Consider the following 24,180-nt stretch of genomic DNA (forward strand, 5'->3'; position numbering starts at 1 on the left):
ACCCTTATCTCTTTCTTGGTTCATAGGGAGTTGTAGCAGCTCTTAAGGAGTCTGCACCAGAGGTTCTAGAATTTTTTAAAATTAATTAATTTACTTATTTTATTTAGGTATAGGTGGCAGCAGGATGCATTTTGATTCATTGTACACAATTGCAGCACAACTTTTGATTTTTCTGGTTGTACACAATGTAGCATTGCACCATATGTGCAGTCATACATATACCTAGGGTAATGATATCCATCTCATTCCACCATCTTTCCCCATGTCCCCTCCCTCCCCTCCTTCCCCTTTGCCCAATAAAAGTTTGTCCATTTTTCCACATCCCCACCCCCCCCCCCCCCCCGCAATTATGGATCAACATCCACTTATCAGAACATTTGGCCTTTGGTTTTTTGGGACTGGCTTACTTTGCTTAGCATGATATTGGAATTCCCCCCCCCGCCCCCCGTGGTGCTGGGGATCAAACCCAGGGCCTTGTGCATGTGAGGCAACCACTCTACCAACTGAACTATATCCTCAGCCTCCATCTGGAATTTTTTTTAGCAATAATTCCAAAGTAACTTATGTTCAAGGTACTTCAGATCCATTCAATCCATGTTCATCAAGTACCAGCTTCTACTTGGTAATGAGCAAGGCAAGGGAATGGTGTACAGTAAATGATGTCCTCTACTGCAGGGAACTCAGGTAATGCCAATCATGTTGTCCAGGCGACACAGATGGGGAAGGCTATTCCTTACAGCCTATATTCTCAATTTTCTAGAAACATCAAAGTCCTTTTCTAGTTCAAAAGGAGATCTTCAAATCTAGAAATAATTCCTGCCTCAGGTGAAACAACCTTAATGTCCAACCGTAAGGTGTTTGTTAATTCACTAATTCATTATTTCATGCCATGAAACATCCTTGCTTACCTTAAAAAAAGAATCTGGGCTTTGAATTGTAGCTCAGTGGTAGAGCACTTGCCTCATTCGTGGGTTCGATTCCTAGCACCACATATATATGAGCAAATAAAATAAAGGTCCTTCAACAACTAAAAAATATTGAAAAAAAAAACCAGATTCTGGGATCATGTGGGTTTCATACTATGTTGTGAAGGAGAAAACAAGATAGCATAATGTTTTTCATACTATGATCCCATTTATGTGCAAAAAAGAGATAATTTATTTGCATGGTTAATAGTGATTATTTCAAAATAAATAACTGATTTTTTGCTTTTTCATTATAGTTGGCTTTAACTTTCTTATTTAAAAATGGTATTCAGAAGCATATCTGAAATGGTTACACACTGTATAATTCCAACTATCATGACATTCTAGAAAAGGCAAGAGTATAGAGGACAAAGATAAGCAGTTGCCATGTGTGTTTGGGTGGAGGAAGGGATGAATAGGCGGAGCACGAGGATTTTTAGGGCAGTGAAACTATTGTGTAAGACACAGTTATGGTGGATGCATGTCATTTTACACTTGTCAAAACCCATAGAGTGTATGAAACAGAGAGAGCGACTAATGAAAACTATGGACTTTAGTTTGTGTATCAATACTGGCTCATCAATGTAACAAATTTACCACAGGAATGAAAGATGTTAATGAGAGAGGAAACAGCATGGGAGGGGGTTGAGAAGAAGCTCTCTGTACTCTGCTCTACTTTTCTGAAAACTGGAAAAATACTAATGTATTCTATAATGTTTTAACTATGCAGAAAAACAGAATATAATAAACCCATTCTTTTTTATCAGATTTAATAAGTCTTCAGACTTTGCTATATTTGTTTTAGATCATTTTTATTTCATTTTTGTGGCACTGGGAATTGAACCCAGAAGCCTTCTACCACTGAACCCTACCCCCAACCCTTTTTCAATTTTAAGACAGGGTCTCATTAAACTGCTGAGATTAGCCTCAGACTATGATCCTTCTGCCTCAGCCTCCCAAATTGCTGGGATTACAAGTGTGAGTTACCATTTGTGATTTGTATTAGATCATTTTTTAAAACAAATAACAAATTACAGAACAATTAAAGCCCATGTATACTCCACCTTAATTTCAACCTTTTTCCTCCTTCCCCAGGGAAAATTCCTTCTATCCATTATATATAAAAATTCACACACATATATAATATTCTTATGTATTTTAAGTTCCCAAACAAATTGAATTATACATCCAACTCTGCAAATTATCTTTTTATTAATCTTACATTAACAACTATTCATGTTGATTCATGAAGCTCATTTAAACTGCTATATAGCATTCCATTATATGAGTATTCCACAATAAAAAGTTCTAAAATAATGTTTGGGAATACATCTTAACAATACAAAGAAGTACTCACAAGGTTAAGTGAAATAAACAAGATATAGAACATTGTTTATAGTATGATACAAAACATAGGTACATACGAAGTAAAATACTATAACAAAAATATAAAAATATACATGTGGGCTTATGAATTATTTTTCATATTTCTTACATCTTGTGCAATGAATAAGCATTGATTTTATAATTTTAAAAGTATGAATAAAAGCATGCAATACTATTGAAACAGAAGTTACAGCTGCATAATCTGTGAAATTATCACCTCCTTGCCTGCCTCCATTGGCAGAACCCCTGGATAATCTGTAAATAAACTCACCCTGTTTCCACCTTGGGGATTAAGCAGGGGCAGCAACTGGCCCTACAGATCCCTGTCCCAGTTGCCCTCTCTCATTGGTCTCTGCAACACATTGGATTGGGTTTGGTGCATGATACCCACAATGCAATTACAAGATTGACTATAATTATGCCTGCAGTGATATTATGGGATTGGATATAAATATTCTTGCTACACGTGAGCAGGGTTTATTTCTGTCCACATTTTACCATCTGGCTGCAGTACACCCTTTCCTAGCTCAGAGGAAGGGAAGAGCACCCATTCAAGTCGGAGGCAAAACGGGAGTGGGATGGGAGTGTTTAAACTATCAAATTCTGAAAAATCATCTCAGCAAAATCATCTCAGCTTGTGTGTTGCTAATGGGACCATTGTGTCAGAAATCACAGGAAAGAGGCAGCAGGATTGTATGGGTTTATTTATTATTATTATTATTTATTATTATTTTTTTTGAGACAGGGTCTTGCTGAGTTGCTCAGACTGACCTCAAGCTGTGATCCTCCTACCTCAGCCTCCTGAGTTGCTGGGCTGCATGGTTTATGTTGCCCTTTACGCCAAGCACTCAGGCAAAGAGATCTTCATTTCTGTCCCTGCATGAGCTTGGACTAAAGCTTGGGAAGGCTTGCTCAAGTCCTAAAGCTCCCATGGTTTTGAAGACTCTCCTTGCAAAGGTGCCCACATCCTCACCTTCTGCCTCAATCTTCCTTCCCCATTCAAGTCCTCCATCTGCCCCTGACTGCTAGACAGTTCCATCTGCCTGTCCTACTGTACCATCAAACTAAATTCAGAATTATGTGATCTTACCTACCCAAACTAGATCTTCCTCTGGATTCCCTATTTCTTTTAATGGAAACATCACTGGTCATCTAGAGGTCATCTTTGGTCCCTTTCTGCCTCAGAACTTGTGTTCCAGCAGAAGGCAAGTCTTGCCACTCCTTCCTCTGTGAATCTGGTGCCCAGATCTAGCACAGTGCTTGTTCTCAGTGATTGACAGATATTTGTTGACTGAATGAATGAGTTGATAATCAAATGGCTCTTCCTTTCTATTCTTCCTGATCACCTTCCTATCTCTAGCTCTTATTATGTCAAACTTGAACTATTGCAGTGACCTTTCAACTGGGTGCTTTGCCTAATCTTTCTGAGCTCCAGTTCCTCCTGCTACTGTCACCAGACAGGTTGTCCTTATGTGCCACTCCCTATTTAGACACATTTGGTGACTCTTCTAGGCTACCCTTAAAATTCAAAACCATATCAGCTTTCAAGGCCACTGCAGTCTAACCCCAATTAACATATATAGCCTGTGATTAAAACTACTCACATTTTTTTTCTGTTCTCATACATCTTGCACTTGATCCTCACAATGACTATGCCCAGGCCATTCCCTTGGTTTGGACTGATATTCCCATCTCTATCTGTTCTCCAGACCTTACCATCTTTCTGGACACAGCTCCCATTCTCTTCTCTTCTATGAAATTTCCTCAGATCACTCTGGCCCTGAATTTCTCTGGTCCAGGATTTCCTGTCTATGCTATTGTTTGGTAATTAATTATGTTTCTGCATTGTGCCATTTTTTATTTTATTGGGGTGAACTTATTGTTTATCCCTTGTATTGACTTATTTTTTAACCTTTTCTGTGCTCACCAACTTTTTAACTAGATCATGTGACTCTGCAGGGAAACTGCTGTGTCTTAGGAACTTTTTTGCTTGGGTGATTTTGTGCTTCATCCCTTCCCTCCTTCATCTCCACTCCCCACCGTGACTGACTCGTGACCCAGGTCAGCCACTCCCCTAGTCACATATTCCATGAATGACTGATCATGGTCTCAATAATCCTGACCAGCCTAGTTGAAGTCTTTTCCCAGTTTTCATCTTACTGAAGCTCTGGGTTCTCAGAAGTGGCAAGGTGTGGATCTGGGACCACTACGTTCCCCTTCAGGTGATAAAGGTGGTCTGGGCTGCAGTAGACAAGGAAGTGGCCGACACCTAGAGAAAAGTAGTCAAAGGTGAGAAGAGAGAGACCTGAAGATGGTTCTTGGGTACCTGCATCCAATGATGATAGAAACAGGTTTATCCTTGGCATTTTATTGGCCAAGTGAATACATTTCCCTTTTTAAATTTGAATTAGCACAAGTTAGATTTCTGTTATTTTAACTGGCAGAAGCTAATACACTTTGCTTAAAGAAAGGGATGGATTCCTTTTATGACTTGTACATGTACTATTTTAATACTTTATAGGTTTATATTAACATTTTCTGAGGAGCTGGTACAGTGGTGCTTGTCTGTAATTCCAGCTACTTGGGAGGCTGAGGCCGGAGGATCATAAGTTTGAGGTTAGTCTCCGTAACTTAGCAAGATCCTGTCTCAAAAGAAAATTTAAAAGACTGGGGATGTAACTCTGTGTTAGAGCACTTGTTGAGCATGTGCCAGGCCCTGGGTTCAATCTCAGTACTGAAAGAAAAATAAAAATCTGATGATAAGTATGCTTTTAATCATTTTAGCCAATTTTGAAAATAACAGAAATGTTTGAAGAAAAAAATTAATATCATCCATATCTCCATCACCCAAAGCTACTGCTATCTGCCTTTAGCTTGCTTTTTTCCTTAAATCTTTCTCTTTTTTATTCTTTTAAAGCCTTTATTTTTGATAATTTTTTTATTATTAGTTGTTCAAAACATTACAAACCTCTTGACATATCATATTTCATACATTTGATTCAAGCAGATTATGAAGTCCCATTTTTACCCCGTATACATATTGCAGATTCACATCGGTTCCACATCCACTTTTTTACATACTGCCATACTAGTGTCTGTTGTATTCTGCTGCCCTTCCTATCCTCTACTATCCCCCATCCCCTCCCCTCCCCTCTCCTCCCATCTTCTCTCTCTACCCCATCTACTGTAATTCATTTCTCTCTCTTGTTTTTTCCCCCTTTCCCCTCACTTCCTCTTATATGTAATTTTGTATAACAATGAGGGTCTCCTTCCTTTACAATGCAATTTCCCTTCTCTCTCTCTTTCCCTCCCCCCTCTTGACCCTGTTTAATGGTGATCTTCTTCTCATGCTCTTCCTCTCTATTCTGTTCTTAGTTGCTCTCCTTATATCAAAGATGACATTTGGCATTTGTGTTTTAGGGATTGGCTAGCTTCACTTAGCATAATCTGCTCTAGTGCCATCCATTTCCCTGCAAATTCCATGATTTTGTCATTTTTTAGTGCAGAGTAATACTCCATTGTGTATAAATGCCACATTTTTTTTTATCCATTCATCTATTGAAGGGCATCTAGGTTGGTTCCACAGTCTAGCTATTGTGAATTGTGCTGCTATGAACATCGATGTAGCAGTATCCCTGTAGTACGCTCTTTTAAGGTCTTCAGGGAATAGTCCGAGAAGGGCAATAGCTGGGTCAAAGGGTGGTTCCATTCCCAGCTTTCCCAGGAATCTCCATATTGCTTTCTAAATTGGCCGCACCAATTTGCAGTCCCACCAGTAATGTACAAGTGTACCCTTTTCCCCACATCCTCGCCAGCACTTGTTGTTGTTTGACTTCATAATGGCTGCCAATCTTACTGGAGTGAGATGGTATCTTATGGTGGTTTTGATTTGCATTTCTCTGACTGCTAGAGATGGTGAGCATTTTTTCATGTACTTGTTGATTGATTGTATGTCCTCCTCTGAGAACAAATCTTTCTTTTTATGCTTTTTCTAAATCAATGTCATTATATTATTTTCAGTTTTATATTCTGCTTTCTTTATGTTCATTACATTGCAAATGATTAAGCATTCACTGTTTTATATAGTAGTCTTCAACTTTGCTTATTTTTTTTTTATTTTAAAAATGTTCTCTTTACCCAGTGACTTGGGAGGCTGAGGCAGGAGGACTGTGAGTTCAAAGCCAGCCTCAGCAACTGCAGGAGGCCCTAAGCAACTTAGTGAGACCCTGTTTCAAAATTAAAAAAAAAAAAAAATTTTAAGGGTAGGAGGAATGGCCTGGGGATGTGACTTAGTGGTTAAGTGCTCCTGGGTTCAATCCCTGGTACCAAAAATAAAACAATAGAGATATTCTCTTTATTTTTCTCACTGTTGAAGAGAGGGCTAAGGTGAGAAAGTGAAAGAAAGACTGGGGAAAAGAGGAGAAAGATATCAGGAATACATGATGGAGAAAGAAAAGAGAGCAGAGATGACCCTCCTTTGCTTCGTTACAAGTCCATATTTTATCCTGCTTGGTTCCAGAAAAGATTTAAGGCACTATTGTCCTTGTAGCCTTAGGACGACAGCTCTCCCATCTCTCTCCCATGGTGGTGGCTGCAGGGGTTGCTGTGGTTCTGTTCCTGTGCCCCTGAGGCTGAGCCAGAACTGGCTTCTGCAGGCTGCAATTCAAGATGGCCAATTCGCAATCCTAGCAGAATCAATCTATTAGAAACTAATGAGGCACAAATAGTTCATGCACTTTGAGGCTGATCTGCCAAATGAGATAAACAGGGCTCAATCAGCAGGGAAAATCAATGATGCAAAAATGCATTTCAATCTAACATCATTTCCCCCTGGGATGCCCACGACATCACATTCTATTGTTTTGATGCTTCTGTGGCAATTCTTGTCTAAGCTTCTGTAGGCTAGGACAAGAGAACTCCCTCACCCAGGGTTTCACACTCCAGAGGCTGGTAAATGCCAAGATTTGGTGGCTAAGACTGAGAGGCCTGGCTGGCCAATGTGTGGAAGAAGGGAGGATTATCTGTTTTGTAAATAAATAACCTATGTTTATAAACCACCCTCTGTACCAGGTGATGTAATTGCAACTAACATGACTATGAACTTTCCAAGACCACAAATATCAAAAACATCATATTATAAATTTACATTTATAAAACAAAAGACAAGAGTGATGTTTTTAAAATTCTGTCATTTTTTTTTGGTACTAAGTTTATTTTCCCTTCAATATACTAGCAAGATATAATCATGAAAATTTTACGAATTATTGATAAGTAAAAAGAAAATATTTGACATCTCTATTAAATTTTATTTCTACTTGCCAAATTTCTCTCCATGCAGAATTGTCTTAAAAATAAAACCATGAAATACATGCTGTTTCATAACCTACTTGTAAAAAAATTGTAATATACTGGTGTAGACTATCAATGCAGGTCTTTTCTACTGTCTTGGTGTTGCCTGGGAGGGCCACTGATGCCCTCTGTGTTTGGAAGCCAACTCAGTCCTTGGGAGACCTGATTGGAATGAACAGTTTAGCTCAGGAAAGTGGGGAAGGGATCTGGAAACACCATGTCTGATCCTGGATAGAGTATCTTGCAGAGCCTGGAGGCCTAGCCAGTCAGCTAGTTCCAGGGCAACTACTAGGGATGAACAACCACACAGATTTACTCAGCAGAGCATCAGGTTAAATCCAAGGGTAACCAGAAAACTGAGGGTACAAGCTGAGACCCAAGGCATAAACTAATAAAGAAGACTCAGGGTGAAGCCACCCCAGTTTACCTATGGATAAACTGATGTAATTAATTCTTTCCTCCAGAGCAAGGATTGGATCAATATTTACCAATCCCAAGGCCAGAAAGAATGAAAATCAGGTAAGTAGTTGCTGCATAAAGGAATAACTAATCTGCTTTTCCAAGCCATCCTGGCCTTAGGTCAGATATTATCTCCTCCAGGAAGGTTTCTCTTATCAATACCCCTCTACTCATTCCCTCTACCCCCAGTCCCTGATAAATACCCTTCACTGAGACTCATCCAACACAACAATGAAAAGACAAATAATCCAATTTAAAAAGTCAAAATATGTGAATAGACATTTCTCCAAGGAAGATGTATGAATGACCAATAAGGACATAAAAAGATGCCCTAACACCATTTGTCATTAGGGAAACACAAATCAAAAGCATAATGAGATACCCCTTCATCCCCACTAAGATGGCTATAATAAAAATGATGGACAGTAACAAGTATTTGGGAGGATGTGGAGAAATTGCAACCCTCGTATGTCCCTGGCATCAATATCAAGTGGTGCAGCTGCTTTGGAAAACAATTTGGCAGTTCCTTAAAAAGTTAAACATAGAGTAACCATATGACCCAGCAATTCTACTCTGAGGTAAGTACCCAAGAGAACTGAAAACATATGTTCATTAAAAAGTGATACGTGAAGGGCTGGGTTGTGGCTCAGCAGTAGAGCACTTGTTTCACGCGTGTGAGGTGCTGAGTTTTGATCCTCAGCACCACATAAAAATAAATAAACAAAATAAAGGTATTTGTCCATCTACAACTAAAAAAATAATCGAAAAAACAATTGGTATGTAAAGGTTTCTAGCAGTATTGTTTATAATAACCCAATAGTGGCAATAACCAAGGGATGAATGGATAAATAAATTGTAGTCCTCCATATGATGGAATATCATTCAGCCATAAAAGAAGAAATGTACTGACACATTCCCCATTAAAACATCATGCTAGGGGCTGGGGTTGTGGCTCAGTGGTAGAGCACTCGCCTGGCGTGTGTGAGGCACTGGATTTGATCCTCAGCATCACATAAAAATAATTAAATAAAGGTATGGTGTCCATCTACAACTAAAAAAAATATTTTAAAAAATTATGATAAATGAAAGGAGGCAGACACAAAAGCTGTATATGATAGCATTTATTTGAGAAGCTCAGAATAGGCATTCTATAGACAAGAAGTATCTTCTTTTTGTGGTGATGAAAATGTTCTGGAATGAGAGGTAATGGGGTTGAACAACATTATGAAACTCTTGGATTATTGACGGGTGTGTCTACCATGTTATCTTGTGACTGAATATGTATTTATATCTTTCCTACAACACTGAGCATCACGAAGACGGGACTTTACACATTTTTTTGGTTATGCAGCTCCGAGTAGAGAATCTGAAGCCGAATGGCTAATGAATGGCTTGAGATTCTCTTTCTACAACCCCAGGACTACCTGTCTGGCTCTGCTTCCCACCTTCCATGAACATTTTGGGTGTTCGAAACCCCAATCCAGATACAGTGTCCTCTGGAACCAAAGAGTGGGCCTCATCCACCCAGCAGCCACCCAAAGCCTGGGGTTTGAATACCAGTTTGGAGCAACATTGTTTAATGTATGGATCAGGGATCACACTGAGTCCAAGCAAAGGGGCCACCACTGACCCATCAGGGATCATTTCTCTCCTGCTGATGAAGGGTTCATCATGGATAACCCTTCTCTAGAGATGGCAGCTGGGTTGAAACAGTTTCTGGGGCCTAGTTCTAGCTTGCTCTCTAGTCATGCTCTACTTCCACTTCAAGGTCAAATGAAGTCCTTGGTTCTTTTGGCATAGGGGAGGAGATAGAAATAGGTATCTTTGTCCAGTTGTCCCTTGTACAGAATACAGTTGCCCTTATTCCCTTGGCTATACAACATGCTCTCCTGGCCAAGATTATTTCCTTCTTATAGACAGAGCCAGATAAACAGGTGGGTCATGCAAGCATTGTTACAATTGCCAACTTAAAGGGGGCTCCTCACACTCCTGAAAACTGGTGAATTTTTCAGGCCTCCTCTTAGAGAGAGCCTATGTGTGCCTGGATGAATCACTCAGTTCAGACAGTTGGGGAAGCAGGTGGAGAGTTCCCTAAGCGACATGGCCTAGTGACTAGGGAGGGTCACTGTACTGCCATCCAAGTGGGTGGGTTGAGGTAACTGAAGATTTAGACTGCTGAGTTGGGACAGGGCAAGCAAGTTCAGAGACAGGACAGACCTGCTAAGTAATGCAAAGGGATTGAAACTCCATGGGTGCCCCAGCCATTTCCCCTTCTGCCCTTCCCTTGATAAATGCTGAAGAAGTGTAATTAACCTCCCCAGAGCACCCATGTGAATCAGTTTGATCCTCTGCAATGAGTTCCATCAGTGAACTCTTCCTGCCCCCTCTGACAAGCTTCCAAGTGCTTCCAGAATGTCGGTTATTCTTTTAACATCATTGTTGTTGATTTTTTAACCTTGTTAAGGTTACGTTAGTTCAGTAAGGCTAGTTGCCCATTTCGGAAGTCGTGTTTCTCCGTGTCTATTCAGAATGGCTTCTCTTGCTCTCTCTCACGTTCTCTGGTGCTCTCCCCCCTTCCCTGTGCCTCCCTTCTCTCTTGCTTTTTATTCCTCTCTCCTGGGTTCCTCCCCTTGCCTCTCAAGCCTTATCCAGAATGCCTCTCTTAAAGCTGTCAGCTGCATCCAACAACTCTAAAAATGGTTTTTCTCAAGTAAACACTTCATTAACAAACTTACTTTAGAGTAGTAAGTCTTCTAAAGTAAACTCAGCACTTTCTAACCCACAACACCCCTGTCACTCAGCTTTGCCTCGCTGTGACCAAAATACCTGGGGAGAACAACTTAGAAGACTCAAGGTACTAGAGGTCTCATTCCACGGTCAGACTCCACTACTCTGGGCCCAAGGTGAGACATGGTGGAAGGGCGTGGCAGAGGAAAGCCACCCTTAATTCATGACAGCCAGGAAGGGAAAAGAGAGAGACCTGCATAGTAGCTCATGCCTGTAATCCCAGCAGCTCAGAAGACTGAGGCAGGAGGATCGTGAGTTCACAGCCAGCCTCAGCAAAAAGCGAGGCACTAAGCACTTAGTGAGACCCTGTCTCTAAATAAACTACAAAATGGGGCTGAGGATGTGGCTCAATAGAAACAGGGACAAAATATAATCCCCAAAGACATGTCCCCAGTGACTTCCAGTCATGCCCTACCTTCCTATAGTTACCACCCAGTAATCTGCTCAAATTATTAATCCACTGATGAGGTACAGGTCTCATCATCTAATCATTTCACTTCTGAACATCCCTGATTAGTCTATCACATGAGCTTTTTTTTTTTTTTTTTGGTGGGGGGGGGTCACTTCATATCCAAACCATAATAGTTAGTCAGAAAAAGCAGACCTCAGCAGCTTCTTCCAGACTGCCCCCTCCCCTTGTCCCTTTCCCCAACCCCCAACCTAGGGCAGATTTTTCCATGGATACATTCTGTACTTCTAATTTCTCCCGAAATTCCCCTAAGGTTAGCATATTAAATGTTTTTATTTTGATTATCTGATAGCATAAAATAAACTCCAAGCCAAACCTTGCACAGTTGGTGAAATACAATTATTGGAGGGTAGATTATTATTATTATTATTATTATTTTTTTTTTTGTGGGGCTGGGGATTGAACCCAGGGCCTTGTGCATGTGAGGCAAGCACTCTACCAACTGAGCTGTATTCCCTTCCCCTGGAGGGTCTATTATGTACTCATGATTTCATCTAAGGAACAATACCAGACATGTCAGAGCAAGTTTTTTTTTTTTTTTTTTTTTTTTGGTACTGGGGATTGAACCCAGGAGTACTTTACCTCTGAGGCACATCTCCAGTCCTTTTTTTATTTTTTATTTTGAGATGGGGTCTCACTAAGCTGCTTAGAGCCTTGCTAAGTAGCTGAGGCTGGCTTTGAACTTGCAAACCTCCTGCCTCAGCCTCCACAGTCGCTGGGATTACAAGTGTGCACCACCACTACTGGCAGGAGCAAGTATTTTTAGATGGATAAACCAGAGTCTTGTGGTTACCGATTTATATTTGTCCCAGCATGGTGATTCCCACTGCTCCTCTTGTTTTCTACCTGGTCCCACAGACATCTCCTGACTACTCTCTACCCATCTCATCAAGCTTTCCTGAAGCAGCTGGAAATCTTGGATTTATCATTCCAATTTCAAAACAGCTCTTTGCCCTCAGGCATGTGTGTGTAGGTTAACTTTTTTTCCGTAATCAGTAAGATACAAGAGAATCAGTTCTTTCAGGGAGTTTTGTTCTTTCCACTACTTGCTTCACTTTCTTTAAAATGCTGTGAAATAAATTAGGTATAAATCATTCCTGGGGTTTTTAGTTACATAGCAGCTAAACCTTTCTCTCATTCAATTTTCTTCTCTCTTGGCGTTGTGCAGCATGGTGTCCCTGAAAATACCTATGGTCCAGCGTTGGGTAACTGGGGAAACAAGTTACCAAAACTGGAGCATTTTAAGTAAGTATGTTTCTCAATGTTGCCTCCTTGTAATGATAATAGTATCCACTTATTGAGGGCTCATGTATCAGAAAGTGTGTAAGTAGTTTACACTGCATGGTCTCATCTATGGTTTGCAAGTGGACCTTAGCAGGGTTGTGTTCCCCCATGTTGCATCTGAATGAAGCTTGTCAAGAGTTCCCCACTGGCCACTGGAGCCAGGATTCTGCCAGCTGTCTTGCTCCTCTGGAGTCAGCAGCCCCAACCACTGTACTGCTGCCATCTCTAGATGGGCTAGTTTATTTCCCCCATCCCAACCTGCATGACCCTGAAGATGGAGGAAAGGCTGAGGACTCAGGTATCCACCTCAAAATCCTGCTCCCTCCTCTCCAAATTCCTCACACATATGGCCTGCTTGAGGGATGCTGCTTAATGCATGTTTACGATACTGGTTTGTGTGCATGACTCTCCTGCTTCATATTTTTATTTCTCTCTAACAGTGGAAAGACTGCTGGGAATAATCTGATGCACATGAAGAGAAAATGAGGAGTTTCTAATAAGATTAAATTACACTTAAGCACAGTTTTACTAGTGTGTGAAAGCACAGTACTAAACACTTGAGATGAGCAGACACAAGCCACAACCTTATAGAATTTACAACCTGGAGTAGAGAGGGAATGAGGAATAAGACTACACAGAAATACACACAAGTTCATGCCAAATATGGTAAGTTCCACGAGAAAGGAGGAAATGGAGCGCTGTAGGGCCAGGAAGCAGGAGCCCTCCCATTTCCCTGGGGAAACCACGAATGAGTCCATGTGGTAAAAGAGAAGTGATTGAGATGGAGAGTGGAGTGCCCCCACACTTTACTCTAGGCTGTCACTTGTACACTACGATGGCCTACAAAGTTTACAGGACCTCTGGAAAATAAAAATGCAGGACCCCCTTTTAAAAAAAATGAATTCCAAGATGAGGAGAGCAGGGCATTAAACCAAGTGTAGGACCCTTTCTCAGCACAGGCTGCCTGACCAGGGAGCGGACCCTGCTTCACACAAACAGCCCTGGCCTCCGCTTCCTCAATGCTTCCCTGTGCAAAGTAGGGAACCTGGTCTTGCTCTCACCATCATATTTCCAGTGCATAGCAAGAGGCCTGCTCCCCAGAGGAATCAGTGAGTGATTGGAGCTAGGAATGAACTGTTATAATTATACCTGATGATTCCGGAATGGCGTTTAGCATTAAAGTGTTATTAGGCCATTTTTGAACACTTCTTGGGAGAGATGTTTTGGATGAGTCTTGAAGGATAGTAGGAATTTTCTTTCTTCCTGTTTTCCCCTCTTCCTTTCCTTTCCTTCCTTCTAGTATTTTTCTCAAACACTCTAATGATCATGTTTTGCTTTACTATGAGAAATGTCATAGTTACACAACCTGGAACCACCAGAGGGATGACTTGAAGACTTTGGACTTCACATTCCTTGAGATAACTTCCCACTTACAGAGATGGCCTTGATTGTACATTCAATCTCCCCGGATAGAATCTGGATTTTTCATTTTAAAATGATTTCATTTTATTTTCATGAAACAATTTGATAGATGTTTATGAAAGGGAAAAATCAGAACAATAAAGATAAGCAAAAATAACTACTCACAAGTCCATGTGAAAAGTTCTAATGGGGTTGAATGAAACCAGTTTTCAAACTACTTTTTCATTCAATAGTTTATTTTGAGCATCTTTGTGTGCTGATAAGTGTCAATAGCCGGCATGGTGGTGTATGCCTGTAATTCCAGATACTGAAAAGGCTGAGGCAGGAGGCTTACATGAACCCAAGAATTCCTGCTTGACCTGGGCAACATGGTAAGACCCCCATCTCAAAAAAAAAAGTGTCAAATATACTTTTTCATTTTTTTATGGCTGTATGGCATTTTGTCAAGTAGTTATACTGTTAGTTCTCTAACAAACACATTCTAATTGAACGTTTGGATTTTTTGAAAAAGATTTTTGTTTCTTTCTATTTTTTTCCTTTTACTATTCTACACAATGTTGCCCTGAATTTGCTGACTTTTAGTCTCTCTATTCTTATTTTCCACCTCACAATAATGATAGTATTTCTTCCTGGGGTTGTTCTGCCGTGTTAGTTAGTACACGTGAATCTCTTAGCACAAGCACAGTACAGTGCGTAGTAGACTAGATGTGCCCAATAAATATTTGCCGTTTTTACTTTATAGCCTAGAAAAAACTGTTTCACTTAAATCGTGCTGTAAGTTAATAGAAAATGGGAAGTGTTCTTTGCAAAGCAGGAGGATGCATGGGTTGGGGGAGGCAGGGGCTCAGGGTTCTATTGGCTTGTCTGGTTGCTTATAGAGTAAGTTCCCACATAGCTAGGAGTCATCTAATCTTTTTCATTTTTTGCTTTCATACCCGAGGACAGCAAGTGCTCAGCAAAGACTTGTCCACTGTTCCCTGACATCTAAGAACTTTTGCAGATGGGTTTCCCCTCAGCTTGTGCAGTCAGTAAGTCAACAGGTCACCCCACCACACACAATCTGTTAGTGGGAACATGCTGCAGCTGAAGAGTCTTGTCAAAGGCAGCCTGAGGGGTGACTGCCCTACTTAAAGGGACTTCCAGGGATGTGGAAAGTTTAGCATGGAGGAAGCAAGTTCCAGACCAGCTACTTGTTGGCTCTGTGACCTTGAGCAAGCAGTTTTTCTTCTCTGGTTCCCCTCTCTGTTTTCCTTTTCTATAATTCTGAAGGGAAATGGAGACGGTCAATGGATGCCAAGCACAGTGATTAGTTCTGAACATAATCTAATACTCAGAGTGACCTTCCCTCCACTTGCACACCACCGTGTTTTATTTTATTCACTCTGCTTTCACATGGCAGATGATCTCTTTCTTTTGTCCCTCTTCCTCACTAAAATGGAAGCTTCCTAAGGATAGAGACCTTACCAGTCACCCCAGGGCTATATGTGAATATAGGAAAGCTCAGAGCCCAAGTTCAAATCCTGATTATATTGCTTGCTATATGACCCGGGGCAAGACATTTAAACATTCTTTAGTTTTTCTGCTTTGAAAATAGGGATTAGTAATGGGACTTCTCATATAAGGTTATAATGATCAAATGAGAAAATATCTAGGAAAAATTAAGTACCTTGGCTGGTACAAAGTGTAATAATGATAGCAACAAACATTGATGGAGCACGATGTGGAGGACCTAATGTAAATGCTTTACATCCTTAAACTATATTAATCTTCATTCTTTAAAATCGGAACTACTGTACCATTTTACAGATGAGCAAACTGGAGTCTAGGGGTAAAATAATTTATATGTAGTCAAAACACATTAGCTGTTATTTTATGACTAAGTTTCCTCCAGCTCCCTGAGGGCGATCCCTTTGAAAGACTGGAAGGACCCAAAGTTGGCTCCGGACTGAAAGGGTTACTCGGTGCGAGCGAGCGTGCGCCTTATCAGCGGGGACCCGCGGGCCCGCGCATGGCTCACAATGCCGCGGGCGGGGCGGCGGGCGCTACCTCGCCTCCCATTGGCGCACACGCCCCTTCCTGTCACGGCCGGGCCAGGCCACGCCCCCTGGGCGCTGCCAGAGTGGACGGTTCCAGAGGCATGCTAATGAGGGGCAGGGCGCCGCAGCCCATTGGCCAGCCGCGGAATGTCGGTGAAGTCAGCGCCGAGTCCCAGAAAAACAGAGCCGGGCCAACTGCAGCGTGTAGTGTGAGTGGGGCAGGACGCGAGCCGCCCGCCCGCCGGCGACCCGCAAGGTAAGCCTGCGCCGCTGGCCAGCCGGGCCGCGATCGCCCGCTCCGGGGCGGCGGAGAAGGGGGTGTGCGCCTGCCCGGCCCCCACGGGCGGCGCCTTTGTTCCGCGCTCCAAGGAGGTGCTTTTTAAAGGGCCAGCTGTTGGAGGGACTTGGGGGATCCCCCTCCTCCAGAACATCCTCCCCTGGTCACGGGGACTGCTGTGGTCCCCTGCGACCAAACGGTCTGTCATGCTTGCTCGGTAGATCTCCAGTCCTTTACGGAAAGTTCCCTAGCATGCAGGGGACCTGGGGCATTCCAGGTTTCTTTCTTCTTTTTTTTGGTGGGTAGGGGGAAGTGCGATCATGGCCACTGCCAGAAGAGAATGTCCTCCCGCCTCGGGCTGGGCTGCAACATGGGTGGGTGGAGGAGACTTGAAAGCCCCGGTGGGTTTGTGTTGTAAAGTGAAACTACCGAAGGGCTCCTCTGCAGCAGCCAGAGGAAGGAGGAGGGAGCGAGCGGCAGGATGGAGGCATCTCAGGTGTGTTCATTCATCAGCATCCCCTCGAGCAGAGGACGGCCTGAGGGGCGCAAGGAAAAGGCGTCTGGCCCGAGCCCGCCTGAACCGGCGGTCGGTGTGTGTGTGTGTGTGTGTGTGTGTGTGTGTATGCGTGTATGCGCGAGTGTGCGCGTGCGGGGACTCCGTGCCTGCCCATCCCTCCCATGCTCCTTCATCTCCCGGAGTGGCTGACAGCATCTTGCTAGGCATCTCATCACTGAGAAGGACGGGAAGAAATCCCTTTCTCTGAATTCCCGGGGCATTCCCACCTTGCTTCTTTCAGACCTGGCTTCCTTGATGAGCGGTAGTGACATTCAAGACAGAATGGAAAAGAGGCATAAAGTCATTATGTTCCTTTCATGGGGGAATGTACTGTCGAATTCTGCATCCCCGCGCCTCCGCTGTCGTAAGATGGCTTTGAAATTCACCAGTGCACGCTTTCTTCGAGCAGACAGAATTTATTACGCTATTACATGGCTACATAAAAGCAGAAGGGATCCCACTGAGCGTGGCTCATTTTATCCAGTCCCTCGGTTTTCCCAGCATGTTCTGGCTAAGGCTTTGGATTTTTGTGTTAAACACTGAGTGCTGGGATGCTCCTGTTGTCATAGGGCCGACCCGCTGAAATTGCTCGAATTGATTTCACTGTCAGTAGGAGGGAGGTTCATTTAGAGACTCATGGAACCTTTCTAGCATATCTGGCCTCTGACTCCATCTCCCTACCCCATCCCTGAGTGCCTTCCCCCCCCCCCCCTTTTTTTTAGGTGAAGACTAGGAATGTCTTGTCTGTCTCCACTCTCCTTGTGTTTTGGGCTCTATTTAGATTCAATTCTGTGGCTGGAAAGGAAGCTTGGTGGTGATTGAAGGGGGTGGTAGATTAAAAGTGGGGTGGACAGCAGAGGGGGATGGCATCATTAATAATAGAAAACATAAGGTATATGTTTGGAGACTACATAGCTTCAGACTATAGAGACTCATAAGGTAGATGACTGTGAGTGTGTGTGCTGTGAGGGGGAGGGGTGAAGTAGGAGGATGCTAACAGCATTTATCTGCCCCACCCTCTTGATGCTGCCTTAAATAGCTCCTTGCCAGCTGAGCCCTGAGGTCTCCTTCTTGGCCTGAGGGGAAAGGAAGGAATAGCTGGTCTGTTGTCTTCTCTGCCCTGGGCACTGTTGGAGTAGATGCTTAGGAAAAGGTTAGTTTTCCGGAGAGCACTTTACTCAGCTGAAGGACCCTGTGATAACTGGTTCTGGTGATTTCCCACCAGGGAATTAGAATGACTGAAATGAAGTGCTCTCTCCCTAGTGGGGTGAAGATGTGGGAGGGCATTGTCATCTTCCATACAACGCCCATCCTCCTCTTACCTGCTTTCATTTGTGGCAGTTGGAGAGTGTATGTAAACTTTTAAAAGAGCTTGCTAATATTGGGGGTGGGTTGGAGTTTGGGAAAGGATGAACAAATGTTTCTTGCAGAACAAAGAACTGTTCAGCTCTCTCCTCTTTCTCCTCTCCAAAATAGAGTTCAATACAGATAGCAGAGTCTGGGTTTTCTTTGCAGAGAATGAAAAGGCAGGCACAGGAAAGAAAGCTTCTATTGTGTAGGGTTGGTAATCATTTGGTCATCCCAACTTAGCTCTGGACCCTTCCCTGGATGTGGAAGTAGATTTGCTGTAGAGGGCACTCATTAGTAATTTAGGATTTAACCTGCCTGTGGGAAAAAGGAATGAATGGTCTCAAAAAGCTGGTGGAGCTCTGGACCAGAGGTAGGACAGTTGGCTTTGGTCTTGGCCATCCATCTTCTTTGGACTTTGGGCTAGTAGTTTCTGCTTCCTAGATCAGTGTCCTTGTTGATTAAGTAGAGGACTTTAGAACAAACAATTTTCCAGGGTTCCTGATAGCATTACTCTCCTTAGATTCACAAGTACAGTTTGTGATGGCATTTTTAGATTCCTTCTTTTTTGCTAACCCGATGCTAAATTCACAGTATTGAGCAATGGCTTGGAAGAAGCATTCTAGGACACAGGCCACTGTTGGATTCAGATTCACCTTTTCCTTGCTTAGTGTGAGTTGTGAGGTTTACTGTATGTAAATAATTCAGAGCCAGAACGGCCCAGAGTCATAGACCTCAGCATGGGAGATTGTCTGGGGAAGGTGAAGGTAGGATAACAGATTGTGAAGGAAAGGGAGTTTCTTTCCTTTTTAAAAATTTGTTAACATATATTAATTGTACAAATTAGTAGATTTCACTGTGACATTTCCATGCACACAATATTGTCTCTTGATCATGTCCACCCTCTCTTCTACCCTCCCCTCTCTCCCCTTCCCCCTATCCCCTTCCCTTTTCCTAATAGTCTCTCTTTGCTTTTGGATTTTTTTTTTTTTTAACATGGGATACTTTTAATTCTGTGTCTTACTTATTTTGCTTAACATAATGTTCTTTATCCATTTGTTTTCAAATGGATGACATGACTTCCTTCATCTTTATGGCTAAGTAACACTCCATTGTTATGCATACCATATTTTCTTTATTCATTCATCTGTCAGTGAGCACCTAAGCTGATTCCATATCTTAGTTATGGGGAGCAATGCTGCAATAAATATGGGCATGTTTTGTGTGCTGACTTCATTTCCTTTGGATATATACCCAGAAATGGTACAGCTGATTGAATGGTAGTTATATTTTTAATTTTTTGAGGAATCCCTATGCTATTTTCCATCATGTCTGTACTAATTTACATTCTCACCAATAGTGTGCAAGGGTTGTTTTTCTTCCATATCATCACCAGCATTTGCTGTTTTTTAATTTTTTTTTTTTTTGGTAATAGCCATTCTAATTGAGGTAAGGTAGAATCCTGAAGTAATTTTTGATTTGCATTTTCCTGATTTGAGCATTTTTCCATGTATTTATTGGCCATTTGTACTTCTTTTGGGAAATGTCTATTCAAACTTTTTTTTTATTGGATTATTTGTTCTTTTGTTCTTTGAGTTTGTCATATATTCTGGATATTATTCCTCTGTCAGATGAGTAAGTAGCAAAGATTTTCTCCCATCCTGTGGGTTGTCTTTTCACTGTTGATTATTTCCTTTACAGTGCAGAAGCTTTTTAATTTAATGTAATCCTGTTTGTCAATTCTTGCTTTTATTACCTAAGCTATTAGGGTCCTATTCGGGAAATCATTGCTTCTGACAATATCTTGGTATGTTTCCCCTATGTTTTCTTCTAGTAGTTTCAAAGTTTCAGGTCTTACATTAAGGTCTTTGATCCATTTTGAGTTGACTTTTATACAAGGGAGATAGAGGTTTAGTTTCAATCTTTTGCATATGGATATTCAGTTTTCTCAGCACCCTTTGTTTAAGAGGCTTTCCTTCAATGTATGTTATTGTGATCTTTGTTGAGAACCAACTGTAGATACGTGGATTTATTTCTGGGTCCTCTGTTCTCTTCCATTGGTCTACAAGTGTGTTTTTATGCCAATACCAGGTTCTTGTTACTATGGCTCTGTAGTACGCTTTGAAATCAAGTATTGTGCCTCCAGCACTTCTCTTTGTGCTCAGGATAGCTTTGGCTGTTCAGGGTCTTTTGTATTTCCATATGAATTTTAGGATTGTTTCTTCTAGTTCTGTGAGGAAAGTCATTGGTATTTTAGTGGGGGTTGCATTTAATCTGTAGATCACTTTAGGTAGAATAGCCATCTCAACTATATTAACTTTCCCCATCCCTGAATTTGGGAAATCTTTCCTCCTTCTGGCCCTGTCTTCAATTTCTTTCTTTTTGTGTTGTTCTTTTCTTTTTTTTCTTATTTTTATTTTTAGATATCGATGAACCTTTTTTATTCATTTATTTATACGTAGTGCCAAGGATCAAACCCAGTGCTGCACACATGCTAGGCAAGTGCTCTGCCACTGAGCCACAACTCCAGCCCCTGTGTTGTTATTTTTATTGTAGAGGTTTTTCGTCTACTTAGTTGGGTTTGTTGTTAGGTATTTATTTATTTACTTTTGGAGGCTATTGTAAATGGGAGTGTTAGGAAAGGGAATGTGTTTAATTCATTCTCTCCCATACGATCAGCTGTACCATTTCTGGGTATGTATCCAAAGGAAGTGAAGTCAGCACACAAAACATGCCCATGTATGTTGAATTCACTATTTTATTTCTGATTGCACAGGTGAACAAACATTCAGACATTAAGGATATGGGAGTTGGAAGAGACCTCTGTGATTGACCCATTTAGCCCCCCTCTAAGGACTTTGAGAAATTGGAAGGCTTGGCTATTGGTCTAAAGTCACTCAGCTGGCGAGATACAGATCTGGAGTAGGAACCCAGGGGTGTAGGTTCTTGGTCCCCTATTCTAGATATATCTGTTAATCCCTCTCCTCCTCTGAGAGAGAGGAGTCTACGAAGGGGAGGGGGAAAAGTGAGGAGGAAGTAGGAACCCAGGAAGAAGGGGGAGGCCGGAGGAGAAACAGACAAGAGAAGGTAGGAGGTTGTGGACAAGTTCATTGGCAAGGAAAAGACCCAGGAGCCAAGCTGGGAGGAGGAGAAAGGAATGGAGCTTGAAAGGGAAGGCACTGCCAGCCTTGGAAGAGCAGAGCATTTCTGTGCCCTTGCAGTGAGGAAAGGAGCAGCTTGGCTTAGACAAGGGAGGGTGTGGATTGAGGGGGACAGAGAGGCCAGCCTTGATTGAGCCTAACTTGGAGAGTCCCCTTGAGAACTCTCCTGTTGAGATGGGATTGTAGAATGGTGGAGCCTGCTTAGTGTCAAGGCTTTAGCTCCCCTGGGGCCCATGGAACTTGAACATGTGGGGAATCAGGTGAGCTGGTGGTGATGCTGGCAAATGTTCTGCTGAGGTCCCAGTTTTTTTTTTTTTTAATAATACAAAACTAAGATATTTTCCATGATTTTCTCCTGTAAATTTCATTGTATGTTTATACAATTGTCATGTTTTATGAGAGAGCATTTCATGTATCCCCTTTTCTGAAGAGAGACTGGTTTACTGAATGGTAGCTCATCTTGGGGAGCTCTGTCCTGTGACCTGAGCTAAGCCTCAGGATGTTTCAGTGAGCAATTAAAGAGCTGTGAACAGTGGCTAACCAGAGCATTAACTGTTCAAAGGCAGGAATCAAAGGTGATGATACTTTGAAGTCTACCTTCCAAGCTAGCAGCTGGCCAGGAGCAATGTAACTTCCTTCCGCCGGCTCCTTGGGCCTTCGGAAGTGTCTCTGTGGATCCTTTAGCTGCTCCTGCGTTTGTGTGTGGACAGCATGTTGCGTGGCCCTGGATTTGGCTGCCCCGTCCTTCTTTTCTGGTTTCCCTCCTTTATCCATTTATTTTTCTCTCCTGTTATATCTTTCTCCTTGCCCTCCTCCCTTATCCTCCCTTTTTCTGTCAATAGGATAGCTTTGTACTGTGCTTTAATATATTTATTGTGTCATTAAAATTTCATGTTCTCTGTTCTTAATTTAAAACCAGTTCAGACTTCTTGAATGTGGATGTGTTTTACACACAAAACAAACAAACCAAACCCAATTAAATTGCTTTTTATTCCTGTGTGGCCTTCCATTGATTTTTTTCCCCCCTCTCCTCTTCTGTGGTCAGTAGTGGCTCTTTGTAGAAAAAAAAAAAAAATCCCAGGTCTCTGTCATGTGGTTCTTGTTTTTAAAACAAAAACAGCTATAACAATAGAAAGAGTTTCCACCCTTGTATTGTAAACCACAAGGGACACCCTCTCCCAAGAGATGTGCTCTGTTTCTTGACTTTCTTCCATGGAAGGAGTGTCTTTAATATCTTCTTTAACAAGGGCTGTCCTATAAGGGGTGTGGGTACTGCTGGTGCTGTCCGTGAGGCTGGCAGGCATAGCCAAGAGAGCAAGGAAGAATTTACCATGATGGATTTTCTTCATTTCCCCGGGCTATATCAGGACACTGTCCCTTTTGGAAATGAATGAGATGTTTGTCATCTTAAAGATTATTTGGGTAGGATCCAAGGGATATCTTGTGCCTACCTTGGGAGGGTGGGCAGCCACCAACAGGTTGCTGGCATGAAATTCCAAATGTTTTGATATATGTTGTACAGCCTCATAAATTTCTTCTGACTCTGATTAATTACGGAGAAGATTGAGTCTTAATGTTCAGCAATCAGCAAGCAGTTTAGGATCTAAAGTGGGCCTTGTAAGAAGGAGACACCTAGAAGTCTCCAGTTTTTATATTAAAAATCCATCCATGTGAGTTTTATATTCAACTTTTTTTGTGCTAGTCTTTGTCTATCTAGTTAGTATAAAAATACTTAAGCTGCTTTATTGTTGAACATTTCCTACTTAGTTCACCTTTCTGCCTGTTTCTTCCCTCTTATTGTGAGATCTTGGAGAAGAGAGAATATTTCCATTCCTTTTTGAATTTCAACTTATCTCAAAGATTGATCAATCTACCTACCTACATTATTTTAAAAGTCAAATACCACTATAAGAAAAATGTAAAGGCTTGCAAAGAAGACAGGCTGGGTACGGCGGCCTTTTCTTGGAGACCTGTTCCCCAGTCACTGAATGTGATTTTCTATTGCTGTCGGAAAAAAGCACCACCAACTTAGTAACTTGAAGCAACCTAGATTTATATTATAGCTCTGTTGATTAGGAGTCTGGAAAGGGTCTCATTGGGCTAAACTCAAGGTATGAGCAGGGCTGCGTTTCCTTTTGGGAACTCTGTTTCCTGATGTGTGCCATGTCTTAGAGGCTGCCTGCATTCTTAGGTCAGGGCCATCTTCTTCTATCTTCAACTCCAGGGAAGGCTGGTGAAGTTCTCTAATTGCACCACTCTGAGCTTCTTCCATAGTCATATCTTCATCTGACTCCCTCCCCGCTCCCACTTTTATTTTATTAATTATATATAATAGTAAGATTTGTTGCCTCTTCCATTTTTAAAGACTTTGAATAATCTAGGATGATCTCCCTATTTTAATAAAGACTCTGTGTGTCGGTGAGACTGGGGGTTGAACCAGGGCCTTTCATATGCTATGCGAGTGCTCTGCCTTGAGCTACATCTGCAGCCCTGCATTCCTATTTTAAGATCAGTGATTAGCAACTTTAACTCTATCTGCAAACTTAATTCTCCTTTGTCACATAACTAACCATGTTCCTAGGTTTGGGGCTTGGGATATGGACATCTTTGAGGGGCCATTAGCCCATCAACCCTTTTAGCTGTTTCTCCTGTTTTACTATCATATTTACAAGACCACCCCCC

The 24,180-nt window shown here is 42.0% G+C and overlaps 1 protein-coding gene across 23 annotated transcripts in view; it reads left to right on the top strand.

The window, feature by feature from the left end:
* The first annotated feature begins 16,321 nt into the window (after window positions 1–16,321).
* Window positions 16,322–24,180, top strand: part of Sorbs1 (sorbin and SH3 domain containing 1) — a 231,918-nt gene continuing 224,059 nt past the window's right edge. For all 23 annotated transcript variants that reach the window (XM_071611075.1, XM_071611055.1, XM_071611059.1 and 20 more), the window contains exon 1: window positions 16,322–16,413. The gene's annotated coding sequence lies outside the window, so the exon portion shown is untranslated. The remainder of the gene's footprint in view (window positions 16,414–24,180) is intronic.

Source organism: Marmota flaviventris, chromosome 4, assembly GCF_047511675.1.
Source record: "Marmota flaviventris isolate mMarFla1 chromosome 4, mMarFla1.hap1, whole genome shotgun sequence".
In the NCBI taxonomy this organism is placed as follows: domain Eukaryota; kingdom Metazoa; phylum Chordata; class Mammalia; order Rodentia; family Sciuridae; genus Marmota; species Marmota flaviventris.